The following is a 23,957-nucleotide window of genomic DNA, read 5'->3' as shown; positions in this document are numbered from 1 at the left end:
ATTTGTCCTTTCATTACCAAAAAGTGTTGTTACCAATGTCCTGTTACACATCTTTAATTACACATACCATTCAGTGGGTTGTTACATATAGTTACACAAGCATTAGAGCTGTAGATGTGTACTTACACTTTGGTTACATACTATGTACACATCTAGTTACTATGTAAGTACACGGGTTTTAGGGACACTTAATAAAGTGGGAGCAAAAAACTTCCCTGGATGAAATGTGACTCTACAGATATGATTTAAACACCATAATTGACACAGAATATTGATTGTTCTGTTTGTTCTGTTATCATGCTTTTATTTGTAAACATGTCATGCTCGCATTTAATTAATTAAATCACAGTATAAAGCCATACACAGAATAGCTTTCATTCTAGGCGTCTTTACTAGCGCATTGTGCTCACACAACCCGTTCTCATCAGTCTGCGTATAAATAACACGACTTTACACTTTCTATTTGCGTGTAATGCATACGCCAAATGCCATTTTTGCGTGCATATGATACGCCAATCCTTCCCATTAATTTCGGTGGAGAGCAGATGCGTCCAAATAACACGCATCATCTTCAGCGGCAGTGACGTCACCAGCGAGGCTCGTTCAGTTCACCTGATGCGCGTACACCTTCAAACAGGTAAGCAAGGGTAAATATATTTTTCTTCTTCTTCTTTTTGTAATAATATCACGTGGTTAAGCGTATTGTTTTAATTATTTCAGTATTTCTGCATCACGTTAGACAGGGTCGTGTTTTTAAAGGGCAGTTTATGCTCAAATTATGGGTCAGTGGGCTGCTCAGCTAGCCTACCATTGTCATTAGCCTAAGCTAACCTGTACTGTTTATAGACCTGTTGCAGTTTTAAATAAATAATGATGTGACATATGGGTCTTCAGCTTTTAGACATGACTAATACAAGCACAACAAAGCACCCAAACCCAATATCGCGTGATAATCGTGATCGTGTAAAAAGTCCACACATTTAGCATATTTTTACAATACTAGCCTAACTTTTGCTTGACCACGTCATGTGTAGCCAATACACACACAGTAACTACAGCATATTTACCATGCTTCTCCTACTGTAACCGTAGTTTTACTCTGGACTTTGTAACGCACATAACCACGACATTTACTATGGGTTTACCATAGTAACCATAGTTTTACTCTGGTATTTGTATTTACTAACACACAATAACCACGACATTTACTATGGGTTTACCATAGTAACCATAGTTTTACTCTGGTATTTGTATTTACTAACACACAATAACCACGACATTTACTATGGGTTTACCATAGTAACCATAGTTTTACTCTGGTATTTGTATTTACTAACACACAATAACCACGACATTTACTATGGGTTTACCATAGTAACCATAGTTTTACTCTGGTATTTGTATTTACTAACACACAATAACCACGACATTTACTATGGGTTTACCATAGTAACCATAGTTTTACTCTGGTATTTGTATTTACTAACACACAATAACCACGACATTTACTATGGGTTTACCATAGTAACCATAGTTTTACTCTGGTATTTGTATTTACTAACACACAATAACCACGACATTTACTATGGGTTTACCATAGTAACCATAGTTTTACTCTGGTATTTGTAGTTACTAACACACAATAACCACGACATTTACTATGGGTTTACCATAGTAACCATAGTTTTACTCTGGTATTTGTAGTTACTAACACACAATAACCACAACACTTACCAGGATTTTACCACAGTAACTGTGTTTTTACTCTACACTGTTTGTAAAGCACAGTAACCACTAAGTTTGCCATGCCTTTAATATCTTTTTGTGATGTAATTGTAATTCAGTGTTTTTTCTGTCTTGCAGTTACGTCGGATTACATACTCCACAACAACCTGTAATCCAGCAGATCTTTAAAGAAGCCATCTCTTGTAAAATCTCTCTCTCTCTCTCTCTCTCTCTCTCTCTCTCTCTCTCTCTCGCTCTGCTAGAATTAACAGGGAACTTCAACTCCACGCTCCCAATGCTGATATTGAAGAAGCTGTCAAGGGGGCTGAACAAGTCCTTCAAAGGATCAACCCTTCACAGGTAATGTTGAAGACTCTTAGTTATAACTGATTTGCTTTAATGAACGCATCCTTATATTATGTGTTAATCAAATATTTTGGTCACAGATCATTTTAACACACTGTCTCAACATGTTTATATTTCAGGAAGGCCTGTCATGAGATTTGAATTTGACCATCTTGTGCATTTATGAAGAAGACCAAAAGCTGCAAAGGTAAACACTTCCAATGGTACGTCAGATACATTTTTCTCAGCATTTGATGTTTCTTAAATTTTGGTTCACTTAGCCCATCAGGAAGAACACTCAACAAAGAGCATGTTGTTGTAGTAGTAATAATTCATCCAATAATCATATTATATTGCACAAGCGTACTTGTACAAAATTCTACAACTTTTACTCCTACTGCTGTTATTGGCCATTACCACAGCTCCCATCAGATTGTGCCCATTGTAAGAGTGTTTATATCATGAAGTTTAAATGAAGTCCATTGTATTCTTTATTAATCTTTACAAATTGGTGCCGCCTCTTCCTGTTTCAACAGTACATGATATCTGTCCACACCTCATAGTCTGCCTTTCTTTCTATGGTGATGTTACTGAACACATCTGTCTTAGAAGCAAGAGAATGGAAATCCTAGTTTAACTTTTCAAGTGCTACAAATCAGATCTTCAATGAATTTGGGCAATCAGATCACTTAAAGTTGTTCACACAAAGACCAATAACTATAATGAGAAGTATTTTAGCGTCCACACCAACAGACAATACTGTAGAATTACTGCTATGCACACTGCAGTTACAGTATGTTGTATTCTGCCATTTGTTGTTGTCAGTGTTTTTGTTGTTCATAATGTGATAAATTATCTTTGTTTCTTCTTGCAGGATTTCTCACAGATTACTTAATCATTCTTCATCAGCTCTTCACAATATCAGCCCATTCAAAAGCTTCCAGATCTTCCTCTCTTGTGTGACACATCTGCTCTCAGTCCTTTACTGCCAACCTCCAGTCTTAGCATTTATGCTTGTATTCATTTTTGCTCTACATTCATCACTCCAATCTCTACTATAAGCACTCCTGTATATATATATATATACACATAATAATAATTATTATTATTAACCATTTATTTGTTTTGCATTTATTCACAATAGAAGCAAACAATGATTACAGGATATATGTTTTTAAAGGTGATAATTGTAAAATATTGGAGCATTGTTCTTAATCATTTTTGCCTATTTGGTTGATAAAGGGAAGAAAACAATATATTTTCAACTGTAGCCTTGATTATTCTTTGGCATCTTTTGTCAGGATTATTATAAATTATAAATGAATATTAAACTTATGTTTTTTGAAGGGAGTTTCTGTTGCAATTTTGTTTGTTTGTTTTCACTTAGTTACCTCTATGCATTTTTTTTTATCCACTTTTCTTTTTTTTTTCATAGTGGAATAAACTGGAGAGAGACTGTTCTGGGCACTATGTTTATCTGCGAAAAGTTTGACATATCAATAAACACTGTAAAATGACTAGACAATGAGTGATTGATGTCATGATGTTTGTTTGTTTGTTTTCTATTCCTATAGTTCAACTGGTGGATCTAAGAATGGCAAGTTTTTAGGGTCCATTTCCATGAAAAGTAGATGTGATAAATTGTTTACCTTTAATACACTATAAATACATTGTAAATATTACAGAAGGAAAATTGAGTAGTAGAAAAATATTGTGTTTAAATAATCTTCAGAGGTGTTTTTTTTAAGCAAATGAAACATTTTGACATTTATTTTTCACACAGTATATGCAAACTTTTGAGTTTAAGTACTGTACACTAATATTAGTGTAAACAATGTAGCCTATTCAATACAATGGGAATCATTATACCTTCGTTAAAACACAAAACAAAAAAACACCTTTAATCAACGTATTTCTTGCTGCATCAGGTTAACTGCAGCTTCTGTCCATTCACTACAGGAACCCGGAAGCTCCCGGCATAAATGACCATATATGTACAAGTTAGTGTGACGCCTCTGCTCAACTGGGTTGCCATTGGCTTTGACGTTCCCTTGGCTCTCGCAGAACTCGTTGTGATTGGACTATCTTTTAACCCAAATTATAAACCGCTTAATGTTGCAAAGTCCGTTTGACTGTAATTATTACGTCAGTAACACCTTCAGTTAACAATGCAGTGTTGCTATGTCGTGAGAAATTACCTCTTTACCGAAATCGTAACCCTAACCCTAAGCACAACTCCAATAAACTCCAAATACCAGCGCTAATATTACTCGCGTTCAAACGATAGAATGGCAGAGGCTTATGGGTAATGTAGTTTAAAATGTTTAATAATTAAAAAAATGGGAAAATGCAATCTTTTTTAACAAAGGGTCATCTAAACATGTTCATTGTGTAAACATTAATGACATATTAAAGAGGCAGGCTGAAATTCGATATTTTACTAAGTGCACTTTTTTAAACACCTTTATACCACCTTTCCATATATGTTTGAAAACTCTGTCCAACATTATTTAATTAGCATAGCATAAGTAGTTGTCCTGCCAATTTTTTCTTTGACACTATAATCAGACTTTGATTTACAGCCATTTGAAATTTACATTTTTTTGCTCTTCTAGGGGACTCTACTGGGCCCTTGAAGATGGAAGGGCAGTAAAACATACACATACCTTTTCTCATCATGGACAACAGACTGTGCTGAGTCATAATTTTTAAGTTTTTCTTTTCAACAAATTGCCAATATGTAAGTTGTAAGTCATGTTTATCTTAGAATAAGAATAGAACCATAAAAATATACATCAGTGCCTATTTGGAATAGGCTCCAAATATTGAATTACATCAGGTGCAAGGATACAGTATTGAAAGTAAACAAAGACACCAATTTAAACAACCAATACATACTGTGACACTTCATTGTACTTTCACAGTGTCAATGTGTCATTCAGTAAGACAAGGTACAGAGAGTGTGTAGTTTATAGTGCAAAGCCATACAATTAATGCAATGCAAAGAATCATAATATTAAGAGCTAATTTGTGTCTCTGTGTAAAATACTCCTCATATTTGTCCTCCTCGGGTACTAAACATCAGTAATGTGCATGCTCATCTTGCTTATTATACAGTACTGGATTCATGTTGATCTTTCCCTTGTCCATCACCTTCAGTTGTGCATGAAATTCCTGCAGCATTATAGTCCATGCAGTATCTTCTGTAGGGGAATTTACAGTTAAAACCCAAGGACCAGATATGTCGCAATGAAGACCAGGACTCAGAGATGAGTTCAATTAATAATAATAATTTTACTTGAAGAAAATAGTTTGCAATTTCATCAGCAGAAGTCAGCTTCAACACTCTCGAAGGAGTTCGCAGGCCGCCCCCAGTACAATACAAAATCAAGCACAGTTATACCCTGACAGAGGATACTAATTGCGTCAATACATGAGTCAACAAAATTCTGATTGGTTCCAAAACCTAGATAAAACTCTCCAAAGACGTAGATCTGATACGCTGGACACTGGCAGTTGATTGTTTGTCCTGGGACTGTCTGAGCTTCTCCCTGTACAGACAGATACTAACACACATACACAGAGAACTTATCTAAAATTCAAGGCTTTCTAGCACTGGCAAGTGTCTTATCATTACGGTTGGGTACACACACATATTATGTGGACATTCATCTTGAGGAAAAGAAATACAGCACACATAAGGTTACACATTTCACTCTTGCTATAACTTGATTAATAGTCAAACAAGAAATCATGTAATAATATAATATAATATCAGTATGAAGCAGACATGGGGACTTGGTCCCATCTCTGGTATGAAGGATATGGCAACTCGGCATCCACTCCTTCAGTCCCCCGTTTTAGATCAATGTGGGGTCTAATACCCCACATCTGGTCTAATAAATGAGGTCAGGTGTCGTTGTGATGCATGCTAAGAATGCAGACTGTTGGTCAACTTAAACATGTGCATACTTAAAATCTCTGGTACTGGCTGACATTTCTAGTAATAAACACATTATTTTGTACAAAATACTTCCCATATACATTCTTATTTCCCATATACATTAATCTACTTACTTAATCCCACAATATCGGCACTTGCACTAGTCTTTCTTCACATAATGTCTTTTCCAGTGAATCATTCTGTGTGTCCCTCTACCTGGAAAAGTGTCCTCACTTTCATCAACATATCTTTGTAAATACCTCTCTTCCTACTACAGCTACTTCACACTTACCCTCTAAAACCAAACATTTATCCAACAGCCTTAAGACTAAATTTGCATATTCATTAACCAGATTTAACAAATCATTAAAGAAAAACGCATACACTATAACCAATTCAAAAAAAAATTTAACCCTTAAGAAGGATATTTGTCTTATTTGTTTTCTTTTAACATGTCTTATACAACTATGATGAATTTTAGTTAATTTGGTCATATAGTAAAATAAACTCATTACAATAAACGTATATATATATTATTCTCTGGAAGCCGGGCTAAATGAATAACCACTGTTATTGCATTCCTGACATATGTCAGACCCTCAGTCACCTCACAGATACCAAATACAGACATTGCTTATAACCTAAATCCCAGTAAAGATACCCTTATTTTATGAAAATCTATCATTTTCCCGATCAATGGTACAATTATAGAGATTGAATATCCATTTTACCCTTTCATTCCAAACTTGGTGTTAAAAACACAAAAATAAACAAACCAAAAATAAGTAAGATCAATATTGAGCCATCTTTAAAAATAAAAATAATCATAATCATTATTTCCTCGAAAACCTAGAGCAGTTCCTAGTTTATTACTTAATAGCCCTTTTATTAAGCTTTACTTTCACCACGAATCCAATTGCAGTCATCATAGTTCACATGCTGTTTAAACATACATGAACCATTAACCTTGTCATTGTTAACACATTTGGTTAAAATTACATTTTAAGTATCGAAGTGTCTAACTTTTAAAATACAACTAACCTATCCACTTATTGTCATGCATGTATTTATTTTATACCATGACATTACTGTTAACCATACTCATTGCCTTATTATTACCTTCTTTTTTTTTAAATGCAAATCTTGTCAATTATCATACCATATTACTGTACTCAGACTATATTAGTGACACATTCAGAAGCAAATCCTCAATACTTAGTATAAAGTCAATTTAGTTCTCACTGTTTTGTCAGTGATAAATGCTTACAGGTCAGCTACTTGATCAATGTCTTAAAAACCCTCGTTCATGTTTGTCATTTGGCAGTGATATTAATTTACTCAAAATTATTATAAACTGAAAAAGAGCAGACAGATTTCCCAATATTATTACTAAATGAACAATACTATTACTTAGTTCTAAACAGCCAAATATTTATTAAAGAGACATCCTCAGTTTCTGTAAATCTGTATTGAAACAGTATACATTATCAAAAAGACCTGTCAGTGTTCACAATATTAATTTGACTTGACAAGTGTTCATAAGCAGCTCCATAGAGCCTATTACAATTGTGTTGTTTAAACAAAATTTATTATTATAACTTTTTTTTTTGCTGTGCTATTTCAATTAATTCAAACCTCTTGTTATGGATTTGCTCCATTAAGGGGCTATCCACACGTTTTTGTTCAACTTATCTCTGTTCTACATAAACCACTACATAAAGCTTTTGCACTATATTACACAAGCAGGATTCACTCCTTTGTTTTCCCACCAGGCTTCTTTATGTGAGGGTTCTCTCTGGATAATTTGGTTAGTGACTTGGCCAATCTGTCACTGTTTTTCTGCCGTCAAGTCTAAAATATTTACCTTCACCATTCAAACAACAAAGTGTTAACTTGTTAAAATTTAGACCCTCATTTAAATTTAGGCATGGATTTTAAACCCATTTTGGACGGCAAACTTAAATTTCACAAATCCAATCATATAAACACTCTTTAACATATTAATCCAGAGAGTGATTTAAATCAGTATTATAAAAGACCAAATAAGTCATTATTACCAGTAGCAGACAGAGCTGGATAACCAATCCTCTTAAAGCTTGTCCCATGTTCGGCATTGTCTTTTCATTAGTTTCACTCAGAATTATCGACTTCTGTAAAGTAATTTCACTCAACACATCTGTAATGATAAAACACTCTTTCCAGAGGTTAGTAACTCAATTGAAACAAAACAGGAACAGAATTGTCCCCCAAAAATGTATAGTAGCCATCCTTCTAATATTTTAACAGCTCATATTTAAGGTTTGCTTTTGCAATTAAATCAGAAGGATTTAAACTTAAACATTGTCTGTGCATTTTACCTAGTTTGAACCTAGTCTCTTATCTAATCTCAAAGTTTGCCTGTTCATTAATGATTTTTATTTAGAGTAAAATCAGCTTGGTTGTTTTGGTCTTCAAATCATTGCTCTGTCTTGGTTACTCTGACTTAGCAGGCCAATAAAAGAAGAAGAGCACCATCCCTGCCTCCACTCAAGCACTCTCTCTCTCTCTTACTGTGCAAAATATTATTTATTTATTTTGACAATTTTTGCCAAACTTTAACTTAGACTATAATATCAAATTCATTACAACATATAACCCTAAATCATTCAAATAGGTTAAAAATGTCAAAGTTTCTATATCTCAAATCTCAGTTTAAACTGTTTAAAATACATAATGCTAGGAAAATTTCTTTAAAATTATTTTTACCTTACATGCTTAATTCCCTTAACCTTTGTTATCTAAACCATCTCTTGATTAAGCAGAAGCAGTCTTCATTTTTAGCCACCACCATATCTTGTAATCATCTTATGCCATGCCTAATGACCTGCATGAGTAAAGACTATGATATAGACATATTAGTTCAATATAATTTTAGCCTCATAAGAAATTTTGTCTCAAAATAATGACTGTCATCACATGGTCTCAGATGGTTCTTGACAGCCCATTGCCATTAACTCTTTATAAATAAGCCTCTTTTCCTCAGGGTTTGATCCACTGGCATAGTTGCATCAAGTTGTGGACGCTTGTCACAACAATCAGTCAAGGAATGCGGTTGCTGGTGATCAGGTCTGGAGGAGCTCACATTTTGAGGCAGATTGCTGTACTTCATACAGTTCCCCTCTTAATGATGCTCTAGGCCTATCAAGCATCTGCTCAACTCCACTACCATCTCACATATAACACCTCCCTTCAGGGCAGGTGCCCAGTGGCGGTGACCCCCTGCCTTAGGTTGTCCCCTATTGGCCAGAAGAGGATCTTACCCGTCATTGAGAAATCACCTCATGCACACTGGTAACCACTTTTTCCCGTTGCAACATCCTCGACAGTCTTCTTCCAGAATCCAGTATTTCCTGCAGCTTAGGAAAGGTGCACTCAAGAACCATGAGAGCCATTGACAGCACCTACTAGTGTTAAAACATTGAAAAAGGTTAATCAAACTAATATTTAATCGCTAAACTCAATTGGATACCTCCAAACTATCATGCTGAGATTACTCAGTGAATTTATTTTTCACACCCGTCCATTCATTGTAATTTTCTGTTGCTTCTGTAGCTGCAGCCATCAGGCCCTGTATGATGGTGGAGACTAAAAATAAGACAGATAAGTTACTGGTCATAGAACAAATAGCAATACAACTGTTTAACTATTCAAAATTATTTACATCTATAGCTCAGGGTCTGTATTATGATTTTAAAGACCTCATGTCTCTTCAACAATTGCTCCTAAATTGTTATTCATTATTTTTATAATCTCTTATTTCTTACATGCATTGGGCAGTTGAACATTTAACTACCAATTGCCCTCTTAATGCATTAAATCTGAACTCTTTTTATCATTTCCTTTAGCATCTCAGTGCCTATGATTTGACTGAAACACTGCTGTACTATAAATATCTTATCACTTAAACACAGGCTCAGATAATGGCATTTTAGCTTACTTTGAATGAGAGAGAGAGAACTCTGAGGGATTCAGGACTCGTAACAATGCATTTTTAACAATTTCATCGTACTATCATTTTACTCTAGCCCAGTTTAAAACTTGTCAGAAATTATATGCATTTTAAAAATAAACATCTTTATATTTGTATTTTTACTTTATTTTCGCAACTCAAATGTTTCTCAAAGTTCTTTGCAGTCATTGTCATTACTTTTACATCAACTTGTATTTATCCATTCACTTAATTCTGGCCATGGCTTCTGAATTTCAACATTGGTTTTAAATCTGTCAGAGGTTATCTGACCCAGGTATATTACTTTGGGTCTTGCTAGCATGCTGTCTTCAAAGTTACTTTGAAACCCCCGTTTATGTTACTTGTTTACAACTTTATCATCTCATAAACAAAAAATAATTTTCTTTTCTCTTCTTTTTTCTTTTTTTTATGATGCTGCGTGACTACAATTTTGCAATCCAACAATAAAATTACTCTTTAGGCCAAACATTAGTAAATATAGGAATTACATTTTTTTTTTTTTTACTCAGAACATGTTTCTGGTACTTTTAAAGCTTAAGCCAGAGTCATGGTGGGGGCCAGCATGAGATAAAACAACGGCTTCATTGTAGTCAAAGTAATTTTATCTTTTTTAAAGCAAAACATAAGCTTCTAAGTTTTTCCAAAATGCCAATGCCAATTTGTGTGCCTTCAGTTGTTTTTTTTTTCACTAACCCAGAATTCTGTTCAGTATTCCTTATCAGGACTTTCAACAATTATATAGCACTCAGTTACTTCGGGGATTATTTTTAACAAATCGGCACATACATTTATAAATGTTTATTTCTCTGGTTCTGTCTTTGTTTAAAGCCAATACATTTTTTAGTTTTAACTTTCCAATCAGAATCAAAGCTCAGACTGACCATTCTTTCAATGAATTCAGAGAATATTTTTAAAGTCAGAGCTTCAGAGCCAAACTGTTTACAGCATTTGCTCTCTTCTGTTTCATTATTTCTATCAGGGCTTACCAGGTTACCTAATTTGTCAGTCATATTTCTATCATAAACCAAAAACATATTGAGGCGGCGATCTTACCAACAGCACTTGACTTCTGCGTGATGAAACTGCAAAGTATATTCCAGAATTTCCATATACTGGTCCAATCCAATCAGGGTCATGAAAACTACATTTTAGCTCTTTTGGGGTTGTTCCTGAGGCATCCCAGATCAATCAATACTTTCCCTTTGCATATATCCCTATATTTTTTATAGGTGCACATATGAATTATCACTATTTATTTTTAAACACTAATTTTGGATACTCTTTTCCCTAACCACTGACCTGGCCTATTCCTAAGCTCGGGGCGCCCCCGTCTGTAATGGTGGGTGATCGAGAGTTGGAAGAGCGAGATACGACTAGAACCCCCGTCTAGCGTCTTACATTCTTCTCGGGATTTCCCATACCCCTACTTTGGCTTCCCTGGCCGTAAATGCACTGCCCTTTATGGCCTCTCGTGCTTTTCGGCTTTCTGTGCTTGACCCAGCACTGCCTATTTACGGCTCTATGTGTCCCTTGTCCCTCGGTGCTTGACCCAGCACTGCCCTTTACGGGTTCACATGCCTGTTAAGAATGCGTTTTTGTCCCCCCCTGGACTGTGCACACCTAGAAAATTTTTACGTCTCTCTCTAAGACCTATAGGTGTGCACCTGTTCCCTCTGTAACTGTACACATCTCTAAATATCTTATATCAAGACCTACCGATGTGTACTTGTACCCCTTATACTCACAAGGTTACTTATTTACAGGTATATTGTGACACCAATTTACCTTACTCCACCCTGGAGCTGGTGTCTACCCCCTCACGTCTGAGTGAGTCTGTCGTTCCTCCTTCTCTCGACCCCCTCCACTTACAGACAGTCCCTAACCAATAATATTAAATCTAAAATCTTTCCTACCTTGGTTTGATGATTGATCAGGGATGTCACCAAAGAACTATTGCCCGCCGATCCTCCACCATTAACTGTAGGGGAATTTACAGTTAAAACCCAAGGACCAGATATGTCGCAATGAAGACCAGGACTCAGAGATGAGTTCAATTAATAATAATAATTTTACTTGAAGAAAATAGTTTGCAATTTCATCAGCAGAAGTCAGCTTCAACACTCTCGAAGGAGTTCGCAGGCCGCCCCCAGTACAATACAAAATCAAGCACAGTTATACCCTGACAGAGGATACTAATTGCGTCAATACATGAGTCAACAAAATTCTGATTGGTTCCAAAACCTAGATAAAACTCTCCAAAGACGTAGATCTGATACGCTGGACACTGGCAGTTGATTGTTTGTCCTGGGACTGTCTGAGCTTCTCCCTGTACAGACAGATACTAACACACATACACAGAGAACTTATCTAAAATTCAAGGCTTTCTAGCACTGGCAAGTGTCTTATCATTACGGTTGGGTACACACACATATTATGTGGACATTCATCTTGAGGAAAAGAAATACAGCACACATAAGGTTACACATTTCACTCTTGCTATAACTTGATTAATAGTCAAACAAGAAATCATGTAATAATATAATATAATATCAGTATGAAGCAGACATGGGGACTTGGTCCCATCTCTGGTATGAAGGATATGGCAACTCGGCATCCACTCCTTCACTTCTAATGCAGCTTTCAGCCTGCCCTTCATCTAACTGAATGTCATTAATGTAACCAAATGTTAATTTCTTAATTAAAACACATTTATCTATTGTTTACAAAATTAAATGGTGTATTTACCAAACACCATTCTTAATATAGAATATTCACCCTACTTTATTATCCAACACCATGTGCAGTACTTTATTGAAGGATACAACATAAAGACAACTAAAGTAGTGTATTAAGACAAATGATATACAATTTTTAACAATATTAAAAATGGGTTATGTTAAAACCATGTTTTTCTAATCAGATGAAGCCATGCAAATGCATGCATGGTGAAATGTCTTGAGCCCCAAAGAATCACATCAAGTTTTTAGAGCTCTCTTGCTTTTCTTCCTCTTCTTGCTTGTCCATGTCCTGGACATATCATAATCTTCCATGTCATAAATTTTTTTTTTGCAGTTGTTATGCAGCACCCTACAGCACAACTGATGAACAAAAGACATGTAACCAATTTAAATCAAATGTCTTTATTGTCACAATACAATGAACACAAGTATACAGGTGATGAAAGTCTTGGGTGCAGACTGCAGCGTGACAGTATGGATGACAAATGAATTAATTCATGAATATATATGAAATACAAATTCTGAATATATATATGAAACACACATATATAAGGGACTCAATTCAGGTAGAGAACAATATATGTTAAAAATTATGCTATACAGAGAGCATGAATTGAAAACAATAATAATCACAGTACACATACATTTCTGCAGTGCAGCACGGTATGAATTAGTGCAAACAGAATGTCAGGGTGCATAATAATATTGAGTCCAGTCAGCATAACTGATAAGAGTGCAGGGCATATGAGGTTGGTGGGGTGTGTATGGTTTTACTGGTATGAGTTCAGTTCAGTCTGATTGCCTGTGAAAGGAACTTGTCTCACTGTCTGCTGGTGTAGGTTCTGTGATAACGCATGCCTGATGGTAACAGTGAGAGCAATCCATGGCTCGGGTGGCTGGAGTCTCTGACCGTCCTCCTCACACTCCATCTGCTCTAGATGTCCTGGAGGGCCAAAACATGTATTTAGGGTATGGTAAATCAATAAACAATATATAGTATTTTTATTTATAATTGTTGCACTGGACTTAACATTGATTCTTGTTGGGGATATTGGCCAAAAGAATCCCACCACAACTAGCTCTCGTTGTTTAGCTGTGATGTTTACTTTTACAGGCCGTAACATCTGAGCTGTCGCAGTAGAGCGGTTTGTGAATGCAGTCTTCACAGAAGATAACTGATGGTTTCAGGTAGCAGTGATGCACTCGGTGGCCATTCAAATGATATCTTCATCAATTGGCTTCATCTTAATTCAAACAAACAGACAAAACAATAAGTCAGCAATAACCATTCTAGAGTAATAGTGTTGGTGAATACAGTTGCAGGTGTCAGTACTCACCATATTCAGTCATTTCCTTCCCAAATCACAGAGATGATGCACAGCTTATTTGCTCATTTTAGGAGCTATAAAAAAGATGTATATGTGAAAAACTATAACTGCGGACTTGAAAAGTCTTTTGAGAGATCAACATCAATGTTGTACCACACATAACTGCATTGAATTCAGACATACAAATGGAAATGTGAAACTTTTCACCTTTCTGTCTTTTCTTTTGGGGCACAAGAAGTCCATGTTCATTCCTCATTTCTTTAGGATTGGTTTGACTGATTTTCTTTGCGTTTCTGGTCTTCAGCTGTAAAACAAGAAAATATTTATTGACCCCCATGTTTAATCATTATTGTTGTTTAAAAATATAAATAAAGCAGATATAATTATATACTTCAAGCACAAGTTCCTTGGCAACTCTAGTAGGCTCCTGAGTTCATCTGTACACATCAGATTCAGCGTCTGAGAAAATGCCATCATGCAAACTCTCAGTTTCTGCCTTACAACAGAGCAAAAAAGAATGTGTGAGTGAGGGAGTACAGCATGAAGATGAAGTGAAAAAGGCAGAGAAAGGCAGAATTTTGTGTATAAATTTAACAGAATGAGGGGAACATTTAAGAGATTTAAGAGAACAGTACTGTCTGTTGGTGTGGATGCTAAAATACTTCTCATTATAGTTATTGGTCTTTGTGTGAACAACTTTAAGTGATCTGATTGCCCAAATTCATTGAAGATCTGATGTGTAGCACTTGAAAAGTTAAACTAGGATTTCCATTCTCTTGCTTCTAAGACAGATGTGTTCAGTAACATCACCATAGAAAGAAAGGCAGACTATGAGGTGTGGACAGATATCATGTACTGTTGAAACAGGAAGAGGCGGCACCAATTTGTAAAGATTAATAAAGAAATACAATGGACTTCATTTAAACTTCATGATATAAACACTCTTACAATGGGCACAATCTGATGGGAGCTGTGGTAATGGCCAATAACAGCAGTAGGAGTAAAAGTTGTAGAATTTTGTACAAGTACGCTTGTGCAATATAATATGATTATTGGATGAATTATTACTACTACAACAACATGCTCTTTGTTGAGTGTTCTTCCTGATGGGCTAAGTGAACCAAAATTTAAGAAACATCAAATGCTGAGAAAAATGTATCTGACGTACCATTGGAAGTGTTTACCTTTGCAGCTTTTGGTCTTCTTCATAAATGCACAAGATGGTCAAATTCAAATCTCATGACAGGCCTTCCTGAAATATAAACATGTTGAGACAGTGTGTTAAAATGATCTGTGACCAAAATATTTGATTAACACATAATATAAGGATGCGTTCATTAAAGCAAATCAGTTATAACTAAGAGTCTTCAACATTACCTGTGAAGGGTTGATCCTTTGAAGGACTTGTTCAGCCCCCTTGACAGCTTCTTCAATATCAGCATTGGGAGCGTGGAGTTGAAGTTCCCTGTTAATTCTAGCAGAGCGAGAGAGAGAGAGAGAGAGAGAGAGAGAGAGAGAGGGAGAGATTTTACAAGAGATGGCTTCTTTAAAGATCTGCTGGATTACAGGTTGTTGTGGAGTATGTAATCCGACGTAACTGAAAGACAGAAAAAACACTGAATTACAATTACATCACAAAAAGATATTAAAGGCATGGCAAACTTAGTGGTTACTGTGCTTTACAAACAGTGTAGAGTAAAAATCCTGGTAAGTGTTGTGGTTATTGTGTGTTAGTAACTACAAATACCAGAGTAAAACTATGGTTACTATGGTAAACCCATAGTAAATGTCGTGGTTATTGTGTGTTAGTAACTACAAATACCAGAGTAAAACTATGGTTACTATGGTAAACCCATAGTAAATGTCGTGGTTATTGTGTGTTAGTAAATACAAATACCAGAGTAAAACTATGGTTACTATGGTAAACCCATAGTAAATGTCGTGGTTATTGTGTGTTAGTAACTACAAATACCAGAGTAAAACTATGGTTACTATGGTAAACCCATAGTAAATGTCGTGGTTATTGTGTGTTAGTAAATACAAATACCAGAGTAAAACTATGGTTACTATGGTAAACCCATAGTAAATGTCGTGGTTATTGTGTGTTAGTAAATACAAATACCAGAGTAAAACTATGGTTACTATGGTAAACCCATAGTAAATGTCGTGGTTATTGTGTGTTAGTAACTACAAATACCAGAGTAAAACTATGGTTACTATGGTAAACCCATAGTAAATGTCGTGGTTATTGTGTGTTAGTGAATACAAATACCAGAGTAAAACTATGGTTACTATGGTAAACCCATAGTAAATGTCGTGGTTATTGTGTGTTAGTAAATACAAATACCAGAGTAAAACTATGGTTACTATGGTAAACCCATAGTAAATGTCGTGGTTATGTGCGTTACAAAGTCCAGAGTAAAACTACGGTTACAGTAGGAAAAGCATGGTAAATATGCTGTAGTTACTGTGTGTGTATTGGCTACACATGACGTGGTCAAGCAAAAGTTAGGCTAGTATTGTAAAAATATGCTAAATGTGTGGACTTTTTACACGATCACGATTATCACGCGATATTGGGTTTGGGTGCTTTGTTGTGCTTGTATTAGTCATGTCTAAAAGCTGAAGACCCATATGTCACATCATTATTTATTTAAAACTGCAACAGGTCTATAAACAGTACAGGTTAGCTTAGGCTAATGACAATGGTAGGCTAGCTGAGCAGCCCACTGACCCATAATTTGAGCATAAACTGCCCTTTAAAAACACGACCCTGTCTAACGTGATGCAGAAATACTGAAATAATTAAAACAATACGCTTAACCACGTGATATCATTACAAAAAGAAGAAGAAGAAAAATATATTTACCCTTGCTTACCTGTTTGAAGGTGTACGCGCATCAGGTGAACTGAACGAGCCTCGCTGGTGACGTCACTGCCGCTGAAGATGATGCGTGTTATTTGGACGCATCTGCTCTCCACCGAAATTAATGGGAAGGATTGGCGTATCATATGCACGCAAAAATGGCATTTGGCGTATGCATTACACGCAAATAGAAAGTGTAAAGTCGTGTTATTTATACGCAGACTGATGAGAACGGGTTGGCTCACAGTATATCGGTGGAACATACCAACTATACAAACTGTGTGAAGCAAACCTAAACTGAACCATTCACTACATATACTACCATCAGGGCATCACTGAAAATGACCGTGTGAGTTTGTTTACAAAAAGCCTTTACTGCTGCAAACTCCCATATACACAAATAATTATTTGAAAAATGTAATTTACCTGTAGCAAGTAGTTCCCTCCCCAGTTCAGGCCATAATGTGCCCCTGGCCAGAGTCAGACCTGACCAGCTGAAAACTGATGATGCTGTGAAATGCATTTATCCTTTTTAAATCAAAGCATTACAAAACATAACCTCTGTGGTATAGATATACACAATTAATTGAAATATTGGTGCTGCAATTAACTAATTAAAGAAAGTATGGATTACAGCATTACATTTACACTTTTTTCCATCGGTATGGGAGCATCATATTCAAATTAGTCAGTAGGCTTAATTGTAACTACAGCTGATGAAATGAGTTTAAACAAATTCACAGATTTGCGTTTTATGTTTTACTTTTGTTTGGTGGCACATAAAAATGAGTGCTGAAGAAATATCACTCAACACCAAAAAAACTAAGAGAACCATTTTGATGAACTGTTTTGTTTTTAATGATTTTTATTTATTAATTCATTTATTTATTTATTTTTAATGTATAAAACAGAAATACATTCGTTCTGTAAAAGTTTTTGTTTGCTTTTGATATGTGGCCAATGATAAGGATGCAGTTTCTGCACAAAACAAATTCTTAATAATATTAAGCGAAACTATTAATAAAATGTAAATGTTTTAATTTAAATCAACAATCCAGATTATAACATCAAGGGAAATAACTGACAATTGTTTTTGTCATCATTGCAAAGCTTTACTTTATAGTGGTTTAAGTCTGGTTTTCTTGATACTGTAGTTCTCCTCTCTCAACCCTGACAGAGATATCTAGATTTGTGATGGGATGAGATCGTCTACATGTTTTGTCTCATCTATTTGTCACTTAAAAAACACTCAGTGGCACCTTTCCTGAGAAAAATATCTTTCAAATGGAAATTCTCCCAGATATTTTTGGATGACGCAATGGGGGGGAAATATAGTCCCTGTTATTATTTTCATGACTTCACATGGAACTATTCATGAAAAGATAAACCGTGACAGAAAGAAGAAGGAGTGTGTTCATTAAGCAGGAATACTTAAGTCTCTGTTATGTCATATATCCTAATGCCTCTTTCATAGCCGAATGAATACATGCTGTCCTCTGTAAATCATTAGCAGTGAGAAACTTGCATTGAGTGCCTTTACAAGTCAGAGCAGCTTTGAATGAATGCCGGAGCTCAAATGTTGTCAATCACACCTCAAGAATCACTCTACAGATTACTATACATTACGCAATATCTGGTTTGGGGGTTATCAGATTACACTGGCACTGCCACATTGGAAATGATGGAGGGTGGCATGGTCTCTCTTACACCGACAATTAAATGGAGTGATATGTGTGGGTATCTCTTTTAGAGAGCGCAGCTGCTGAAGTTTGATAATATTCCTCAATGGACTTCATTTTGGTTTATCTAAACTGACCAGAGTGTCAGTGGTTATATACCTGAGTGCTGTCAGTGAAGTGCACAAAAAATGATAACCTAAGTGGACCTGGATTGAGACCGAATTCTTAAAATATCTTCAAGGTTGAGGAATACGTGAATAGTGCATAAATGTACTAAATTAACAGGTTTGTACATCATATTTAAGCAATACCACACAAGCAAGAGTGTCATTGGGTGACTGTTGATATTGCGTTAACTAGTTAAAGGAATATTTCATCAAAAAAAAAAATATTTGCTGAAAATACTCACCCTCAGGCCATACAAGATGCAGATGAATTTGTTTCTTCATCATAGCAGATTTGGAGAAATGTAGCTTTACATCACTAATGTATCATCTGCAGTGAATGGGTGCCGTCAGAATGAGTATAAACAGCTGATAAAAACATCATCCACAAGTAATCCATATACGACTCGATCGATTAAAGTGAAAATCAGCTTCATTTTTGAATGACTATTCCTTTAACATTAAGTAACTTACATTTTAGACACAATATTGCCTGTTACTTTATTTTTGCTAAACAAAAATAGTTTCAATAGTTGAATGAACTAGCAGGCGTCTCTGATAATTACGTTTTGTAAGTAAGCACACTTGGAATGACAATCAAAGCTGTATAAAACACCATCTATATTAGTAAACAAAGATACCACAGTTGTAGAGTCCTAAATATATTCTTTGTAATTATGAGCATACAGTAAGTATGCACAAGAAACTTGGTATACGTTTAGTATTAGAGGCACTTTTCGTACTTCTAGTGTCTAACATCTGTGAGCGGTTCTGTGGGTTGTTTTGGTGTTTGTTGACAATGAAGTTGTGATTTGAGGGAATGTGATTAGTGTGTTATAAACAGGACACTGTCAGCTGTCTCAAATGCTTCCCAGATAAACAGTCCCCTGAGCGACTCAAATCACAAAGAGGGGAAACAATCCAATATCATCGACTTTCCGCTTGTATTACCAGCAAACCCAATTAGATCTATCTTTTTATGAAATGATTTATATCGACTACATTTGACATATAGGAAATATGTCAGTTTTTAGGGTAAACCTCTTTCTGAAAAGTTTCTGAAAGTGACATATACAGCTATAAAGCGCCACACATTTTACAGATTTGCACTGCTTTAACAAGATAACTGCATTATAAAGCTCACTAGAGGTAAATTGTTTTACAGTTCATTTTTATAATTATGTTTTAATAGTTTAAAACACATAATATTATTATCAAATTAAAATTAAAATATTTTGGAAACATGTTGACTTTATAATAGGTCTTTATAGAATATATTGTACAGCAGCTATATATATATATATATATATATATATATATATATATATATATATATATATATATATATATATATATATATATATATATATATATATATGTATGTGTGTGTGTGTGTATGTGTTTGTGTGTGTGTGTGTGTGTATACACAAAATAGCAAATTATTAAATTCAAGGAAGGGGATCATTGCATTTTATATTATATGCATGCATATAATCCGATAGATTCCTACACAGTTTCCATGTATGAAAAGAAAGTGTTTTTTTTTTTTGGTCTATTGGCCATTTGAACGTATTCTCCCACATGTCATTGCCCTGACTGTCACATGTAAATGGCTTGACCATAGACAGCAGCCTGTCGTCCAGGTTTGGCTCTCGTCACTGTCTTCCACCTCCGTCTACTGACAGACTGCATACAGCAGATATATCCTGCTGATATCCAAGCCCCTGCTGTCATTATTTGAAATCAAGCATGACCAGATGCAGTAATGGCAGAATTCAATCATCCATACGTCTGCCTCTCCTTCAGCTGACATTAAACGAACAGTCTCTCTCTTTCACCTTCTCCAGCATTAACTCACCTCTTTATCACGATTCCTTTTTCGCACATTGTTATGCACAATCACAGTCTCGCTTTGAGATGCCTAGAACGAGTGCGCTTGTCATTTGTTGTCTCGCGCAAACGTGTCTTTTATGCATGGCACAAAACCCTGTTTTGATATGTGTTTGTCTTGTCAAGAGGTTCAGATCAGTTTCTCAAACAGCTGTGACAAAACAACCCCTTGTCTAAGATGTTTAGTCAGGCAAGCTCTGTAATTCTCACTAAACTGATATAAAATGGAAACTCTAAATGCGCAATTGTTTTTTGAACCCCACCAAAACAGGGAAACACACCTTGATCTTCCTCAAAGTTGTCAGTTTGGAATTATTTTGTTCCAGCCGCTTTCCAAAATCCCCCTATTTCCCCAATTACATTGTCATTCTGACTGGCTGCCTGCACTACAGCAACAAGCTGCGCTGCATATTAATATAGTGAAAATAACAGGTAGACTCCTGCTCGGTGTCAGAACAGCACACACCACATCACGCTCCTACCGCGGCGAAGGCGGCACATGTTTTTGCATTCATTTAGCAACCAAACAACCCGGCCGGGCTAAATTTGGCAAGTGCTAACAGCCTCAAATCCAAATCGAAAGGTATGAAGGCATTCGGCAAAGCTAAAGCGTGTCTACTTTGAAAGTCATTCTTGGTATTTCCTTCACGTTGCCCATGGAGCTTTCATTCAAATGATTAAATGCAAACAAATAAACACAAACTGGACTATTCGTCTGGCGTTTTATGCCAGGGGGATCCAGGTTTGTGAAGCGACTTGGCTTTCTGTTGTGATCCAATCTCTTCTCTGCTCCCTCGCCAGCCTAGCTGTATGCTATCAGGGCTAGCCACAGAAATATGACAGACAATAGTGGCTCCACTGAATCCTGCACTAACTGAGCTTCCAGATTTGTTAGCTCAACAAATATGGGCAATGAAGCTTTCCTCAAGCCACAAGACTCTTCAGCTCCTGCCAACGGGCAGATAATAAGACGGGGCATACTTTTCCAGCAGACACTTCTGTCAATATTTCTCTTTGCACAGAGCAGACAGCTGGTTGCTATTAGAGATATGCTGCTGGGTGAGTGTGTTTGAGCTGGCTCTAACTGTGACACATGACCAGTCAGTCATGACACACTGGCAGGTGGAGGGACTCCACTTCATCAGTCCATTTACAAAAGAGAAATGGATTCAAATGAAAACCCTTTGGGAGGCGGTTGGGGTAAAGCTGCTTTCTTTATGGACATTCTCTAATATACTCTGTTGAAACAGGACATGCTTTTACATTTGAACACCTAGAAAGTAAAATATGAGTTATTTGGGTTTAATTATTGGAGCACCGATGTGTTTCATATGGTGGAAAGTAGATAAGGGTATCTTCAGTGTTGGAGAATAAATATCAAAAAGTAGCAATGCAACTAAACTAGTTGTTAATAGTGCTGACAGTATCTCAGATGCTTTAAAAATAGTGTTGGCTGTACAGTAACTACTTTTGTCAACAACATTATTTTCCTTATTTAAATATTATATTGCAAATGTGGGCTAAAGAAATGATAATAATAAAAATATGTGGCTGGTCAAATTTTCTTGATGTTTTTGAAAGCCTCATCGAGGGCCGATTTATTTGATTAAAAATACAGTAAAAACAGTAAAATATTATTGCAATTTAAAATAAAACTTTTCTATTTTAATATATATTTTATATGTAATTTATTACTGTGTTGTCAAAGCCATTTCCCCAGTCTTCAGTATCACATGTTCCAAGAAAAAATTCTAACTAATATGAGTGTTTACATTTTAAATGAAAATGTATTTTTGTGGTAACCATGATTCTTTTTCTTTTTTTTAAGTATTCCTTGACAAATAGAAGTTCAAAAGAGCAGCGTATATTAAAAATGTAAAAGTCTTTACTATCTCTTTTTGATTAATTTGTCAGTGATGGGCAAAATGATTTCTTTCTTTCATACACTTTCTGACCTCAAACTTTTGAACAGCGGTGTATATGTGTGTATTCAATCTGACTGACATATATTTAAGAGGTAATGCCCACTTGAATCAATGTATTTACATATTTTCATTAGCTACTTTTTTTTTTATAGAGTACATTAAATAATGACTGGCATGTAGCTCTGCAAAATATCTTCCCCAGCCTGGCATGTCTGAGAAAACTGAAGGATATTTGGTGCTTTATAGAATTTAAATGGCCTCAGTAGTGAATACATTTGTTCTGGGGATGAAATAAAAACAACTTGGGCAGGTAAACGAGAAGGAATCTGTTGAAACCGAATGCAAGGCTTTTAACCAATAGCCATTCAGAACATTCCGAAACTGTTGAACAATGAATTCCTGTTTAGTGGAAAAGAAGCTCTTTACTTTACAACTAAACTAATTCTCCAATGATGAGGATTAAGGGTTTATGTAGTGAGATAATACAACAGTCAAGGTTCTTTTTGCTGCTCATATTTGAGACAGTAATTCAGTCTTTAGAGAACAGAAAGTCTTGGACAGTTCCAGAGCAGAGTATGTCTTTCCAATATAATATTATACATGTTTCCCTGCCAACAGAATACACTGCAACCAGCATGCAGTTTAACTTCTGCAGTTAATTACATGCAAGCACTTTCATCTGATGGATATTGTTTAATTTATGTCTTTTTAATTAATCATGTCACTTCTAATAACCAGCTCTTTTCCTTTAACAACCAAGACTGGTGCAGGTTTATTTGTGGTGAATGTAGTATTGTACCTCAATCGCAACAAAACACTTCCACAATCACTAAACACTCAATGAACTGCTCTTAATGTGTTAGTTATCAAATTAACGTGGATGCTTGCTATTATTCCTGTGTTCAGAAACCAAGAAAAAGCAGAAATGTTGCTGTATTTCAACGTTGCCTTTCCAGACTGAAAAGACATTACCGTTTCTTGAGATTCAACAGCTTTTTTTGTAGCAAGCAAGGTGAAATCAGAGGAAAATAACAGCCCTGGCCACGCAGGTGAAGTATTTGCTCCGCTGTCCACTCTGAAGTGCCTATTTCATATGCATGCTCAACAACAATACCTCAGCACCTTGGCTACAATGCCCAAGTTATCAGCTAAGACTTCAGACCTCTTGCTTTGAATTACCTAGTAACAGGAGGGTGTTTGAGGATCCTCAAACTAATGATCCCTGGCATCTTGGGAAGTTCAAAGTAAATTGGCAAGGGTTATAAAGCACACCGTCTCTTGATTCCCACTGATCAAAATAGAGAAATCAGCCGACTATGTTAAATAGAATTTTCATCACTGCTCA

General features: G+C 35.7%; 1 long non-coding RNA gene across 3 annotated transcripts; it reads left to right on the top strand.

Annotated features, from left to right (window-relative positions):
• The first annotated feature begins 407 nt into the window (after positions 1-407).
• On the top strand, positions 408-3,582 carry LOC127941496 (uncharacterized). 3 transcript variants are annotated; one of them, XR_008149043.1, is made up of 4 exons: positions 408-637; positions 1,864-2,085; positions 2,211-2,278; positions 2,945-3,582. It is a non-coding gene; the product is annotated as an uncharacterized LOC127941496 (long non-coding RNA). The 3 variants fall into 3 exon arrangements; XR_008149041.1 differs by having other exon boundaries at positions 2,211-2,294; XR_008149042.1 differs by having other exon boundaries at positions 408-647; positions 2,211-2,294.
• Positions 3,583-23,957: the final 20,375 nt, after the last annotated feature.

This window comes from Carassius gibelio, chromosome A21 (assembly GCF_023724105.1).
Source record: "Carassius gibelio isolate Cgi1373 ecotype wild population from Czech Republic chromosome A21, carGib1.2-hapl.c, whole genome shotgun sequence".
Lineage (NCBI taxonomy): Eukaryota > Metazoa > Chordata > Actinopteri > Cypriniformes > Cyprinidae > Carassius > Carassius gibelio.
Note: the sequence above shows the minus strand (reverse complement) of the source record. Positions and strands in the feature narration are given on the sequence as shown.